Source organism: Schistocerca nitens, unplaced genomic scaffold (genome assembly GCF_023898315.1).
Source record: "Schistocerca nitens isolate TAMUIC-IGC-003100 unplaced genomic scaffold, iqSchNite1.1 HiC_scaffold_104, whole genome shotgun sequence".
Taxonomy (NCBI): Eukaryota; Metazoa; Arthropoda; class Insecta; order Orthoptera; family Acrididae; genus Schistocerca; species Schistocerca nitens.
In genome coordinates, this window is record NW_026045647.1 from 1 (window position 1) to 5,000 (window position 5,000).

Here is a 5,000-nt window from a genome sequence, read left to right on the forward strand (position 1 = left end):
GATCCACCGTCCTGGGTGATCTTTTTACAGTTTCCACTGTCTCTTTCAAAACAGTTGCATAGGCGGGACTGAGGCGTTCGACGGCCCCTGTTCCAGTGTTTTGTGTCCAACGGCCTCACGGCCGATGGGCGTCGTACGGCTCCACTCCGGAGCGGACAGGCACTCGGGCGAACGTCATTCAAAACCGGCGCGAGGCGCCAGGTGCCGCAGGCCAGCCGCTCCAGAGCTTCAGCGCTCGTACCACACAACATTTGTCCGTTAGTTTTGAGAAGCACGCGTGGTCCCGCACGCGGCGCACAGCTACTGCGAGCCGTACAGGTAGCGTGTTGCACGACACGACACGCACATCGAAAGACATGCAGTCTAGTCGGTAATGATCCTTCCGCAGGTTCACCTACGGAAACCTTGTTACGACTTTTACTTCCTCTAAATGATCAAGTTTGGTCATCTTTCCGGTAGCATCGGCAACGACAGAGTCGATGCCGCGTACCAGTCCGAAGACCTCACTAAATCATTCAATCGGTAGTAGCGACGGGCGGTGTGTACAAAGGGCAGGGACGTAATCAACGCGAGCTTATGACTCGCGCTTACTGGGAATTCCTCGTTCATGGGGAACAATTGCAAGCCCCAATCCCTAGCACGAAGTTCAGCGGGTTACCCCGACCTTTCGGCCTAGGAAGACACGCTGATTCCTTCAGTGTAGCGCGCGTGCGGCCCAGAACATCTAAGGGCATCACAGACCTGTTATTGCTCAATCTCGTGCGGCTAGAAGCCGCCTGTCCCTCTAAGAAGAAAAGTAATCGCTGACAGCACGAAGGATGTCACGCGACTAGTTAGCAGGCTAGAGTCTCGTTCGTTATCGGAATTAACCAGACAAATCGCTCCACCAACTAAGAACGGCCATGCACCACCACCCACCGAATCAAGAAAGAGCTATCAATCTGTCAATCCTTCCGGTGTCCGGGCCTGGTGAGGTTTCCCGTGTTGAGTCAAATTAAGCCGCAGGCTCCACTCCTGGTGGTGCCCTTCCGTCAATTCCTTTAAGTTTCAGCTTTGCAACCATACTTCCCCCGGAACCCAAAAGCTTTGGTTTCCCGGAGGCTGCCCGCCGAGTCATCGGAGGAACTGCGGCGGATCGCTGGCTGGCATCGTTTATGGTTAGAACTAGGGCGGTATCTGATCGCCTTCGAACCTCTAACTTTCGTTCTTGATTAATGAAAACATACTTGGCAAATGCTTTCGCTTCTGTTCGTCTTGCGACGATCCAAGAATTTCACCTCTAACGTCGCAATACGAATGCCCCCGCCTGTCCCTATTAATCATTACCTCGGGTTCCGAAAACCAACAAAATAGAACCGAGGTCCTATTCCATTATTCCATGCACACAGTATTCAGGCGGGCTTGCCTGCTTTAAGCACTCTAATTTGTTCAAAGTAAACGTGCCGGCCCACCGAGACACTCAATAAAGAGCACCCTGGTAGGATTTCAACGGGGTCCGCCTCGGGACGCACGAGCACGCACGAGGCGGTCGCACGCCTTCGGCTCGCCCCACCGGCAGGACGTCCCACGATACATGCCAGTTAAACACCGACGGGCGGTGAACCAACAGCGTGGGACACAAATCCAACTACGAGCTTTTTTAACCGCAACAACTTTAATATACGCTATTGGAGCTGGAATTACCGCGGCTGCTGGCACCAGACTTGCCCTCCAATAGATACTCGTTAAAGGATTTAAAGTGTACTCATTCCGATTACGGGGCCTCGGATGAGTCCCGTATCGTTATTTTTCGTCACTACCTCCCCGTGCCGGGAGTGGGTAATTTGCGCGCCTGCTGCCTTCCTTGGATGTGGTAGCCGTTTCTCAGGCTCCCTCTCCGGAATCGAACCCTGATTCCCCGTTACCCGTTACAACCATGGTAGGCGCAGAACCTACCATCGACAGTTGATAAGGCAGACATTTGAAAGATGCGTCGCCGGTACGAAGACCGTGCGATCAGCCCAAAGTTATTCAGAGTCACCAAGGCAAACGGACCGGACGAGCCGACCGATTGGTTTTGATCTAATAAAAGCGTCCCTTCCATCTCTGGTCGGGACTCTGTTTGCATGTATTAGCTCTAGAATTACCACAGTTATCCAAGTAACGTGGGTACGATCTAAGGAACCATAACTGATTTAATGAGCCATTCGCGGTTTCACCTTAATGCGGCTTGTACTGAGACATGCATGGCTTAATCTTTGAGACAAGCATATGACTACTGGCAGGATCAACCAGGGAGCTGCGTCAACTAGAGCTGAGCAGCCGGCCGCCCGGGAGTGTGTCCCGGAGGCCCGCGCGAACACGCAAGCGTCCGCTCAATTATTCTGCAAACAGGAGGAGGCTGGGCTCCCCTGCACGATACACCTCGAAACCCTCTCAGGTCCCGGCGGCGCGCAGCGCCGTCCTAAGTACTTGGTCGGGTTCGAGAGAGGCGCAATCGCCCGGAGATAGGCGAGTAGACGCTTTCAGTGCGACCACCCGTGCTCCCAACTGAGCTTGCCGCTGCCGACAGAGGCCCGGGAGCGTGCTGTCGTGGTGTTGCCGGCGGGAGACAACACGCGGCCACAAACAGTGACCGGGCAGCTCCAACGCCAGCGCCACAGAGGGGCAGAGCCCCACTTGGGTGCCAAAGCGAACTCTCCCAGCACAGCGCACGCGCCAACACATCCGCACAGCTGCGATACAAACCACCTGCGAGAACCGCGGGGGCGACCGAGCAGCAGACGGCGTCGCGGCGCCGAGTGCCGGGCGGCGGCGCATCCTCAACGCACACAGTCCTCAATCGGACCAGCACACTGCAGATGTCCACCGCGCTTCGCACCGGGCCCGGGAGGACCCACTTTGGCCGCACGGCGCCGCGCGCTGGGTGCGCCGGCACGCAGATGCGCCGCCTGCCGCGTCCGTCAGCCGGCGCGCCTGCCACTGGGCGCCCCCACCAGCCGGCTGCCGCGCGTGCGCCCACGCAGCGCGCGGCCAGCACGCCGGGCGCCCCCCCCTCACCGGCCGGGGACGGTCCCACCCAGCCACCGCCGCGTATCGCTTCATACCCACATGCCCACTCACGTTCGTGGGTATGACGGGTGTCGCTGAAGCAACCGGTTAATACCTGTACCGATCGTCGATATCAACGATTCACCTCCACAGCGCGAACAACCGCGCAACAACGGATTTCCAGTTCATTTGCGTAACTTGGGCAGCAAACGTAGACGTCCATCTACATTTGCGAATTCAATGGGTCTTGCATGCCTGGATGTTATGAGTCACGACACGCCACATCAGTCCACATACATGCTGCGACGTATGCACGAGAGAACACGTGGAAGGTGGCCCGCGTACGTATGCCGATGCCATTGCACAGCTGCGAAGCTCATTGAACACGCAAACTCCTGACTGACGAACTAGAGGCGACAGGGGAGGGGGGGGGGGGGGGGGGGGGCGATATACGTCTTATAGCAGTACACATTACAGTGGATAGCGGGACCATGTGGAACGTACGCAACACTCGCTAGATGTTGTGAGGGTAGGCACCGTAACATGATTCAATACGCAGGACACCAGAGTGTGCGCGCAGCGAACTATGTTGAGAGGGTTGCGATTAGGCAACGCTACACGAATTTCTAGATTCATATAACAAACAATTACGTGGGTTAGGTTAGGGCGCAACGTGGGTTAGGTTAGGGCCCAACTTAGGTTAGGTTAGGGCCCAACTTAGGTTAGGTTAGGGCCCAACTTAGGTTAGGTTAGGGCCCAACTTAGGTTAGGTTAGGGCCCAACTTAGGTTAGGTTAGGGCCCAACTTAGGTTAGGTTAGGGCCCAACTTAGGTTAGGTTAGGGCCCAACTTAGGTTAGGTTAGGGCCCAACTTAGGTTAGGTTAGGGCCCAACTTAGGTTAGGTTAGGGCCCAACTTAGGTTAGGTTAGGGCCCAACTTAGGTTAGGTTAGGGCCCAACTTAGGTTAGGTTAGGGCCCAACTTAGGTTAGGTTAGGGCCCAACTTAGGTTAGGTTAAGCCCCAACTTAGGTTAGGTTAAGCCCCAACTTAGGTTAGGTTAAGCCCCAACTTAGGTTAGGTTAAGCCCCAACTTAGGTTAGGTTAAGCCCCAACTTAGGTTAGGTTAAGCCCCAACTTAGGTTAGGTTAAGCCCCAACTTAGGTTAGGTTAAGCCCCAACTTAGGTTAGGTTAAGCCCCAACTTAGGTTAGGTTAAGCCCCAACTTAGGTTAGGTTAAGGCGCAACATAGGTTAGGTTAAGGCGCAACATAGGTTAGGTTAAGGCGCAACATAGGTTAGGTTAAGGCGCAACATAGGTTAGGTTAAGGCGCAACATAGGTTAGGTTAAGGCGCAACATAGGTTAGGTTAAGGCGCAACATAGGTTAGGTTAAGGCGCAACATAGGTTAGGTTAAGGCGCAACATAGGTTAGGTTAAGGCGCAACATAGGTTAGGTTAAGGCGCAACATAGGTTAGGTTAAGGCGCAACATAGGTTAGGTTAAGGCGCAACATAGGTTAGGTTAAGGCGCAACATAGGTTAGGTTAAGGTGCAACATAGGTTAGGTTAAGGTGCAACATAGGTTAGGTTAAGGTGCAACATAGGTTAGGTTAAGGTGCAACATAGGTTAGGTTAAGGTGCAACATAGGTTAGGTTAAGGGATGGTGTATGAGGGGGGAGGGGACGAGGTTCGTTCATAGTGATGATGGTAAGTGGACGCCTGAGGCACCCTGAGATGTGTCACGTCAGGATGCATCTTTCTCTCAGGGGAGGTGGTGCGCCGGTTGCGTGGGTGTGGCAAGGGAGTGGCAGGCCTGTGTCTTTCATTCCTGCCATTGCTTATATGCTGTGAGACAAGGCAGTGTGGTGGTGTTGGTTGCACCCCTGTCTAGGACATGTGTGGGTGTTTGTGGCTTATCTGAGTAATGATGGTTGTTGGAAGAGTGAGATATTCTGTTTTTGGGGTGGACCTC

The 5,000-nt window shown here is 54.4% G+C and overlaps 1 non-coding gene across 1 annotated transcript; it reads right to left on the reverse strand.

Moving 5' to 3' along the window:
• Positions 1–371: 371 nt before the first annotated feature.
• LOC126218380 (small subunit ribosomal RNA) lies at positions 372–2,277 on the reverse strand. Its single transcript, XR_007542453.1, has one exon. It is a non-coding gene; the product is annotated as a small subunit ribosomal RNA (ribosomal RNA).
• Positions 2,278–5,000: the final 2,723 nt, after the last annotated feature.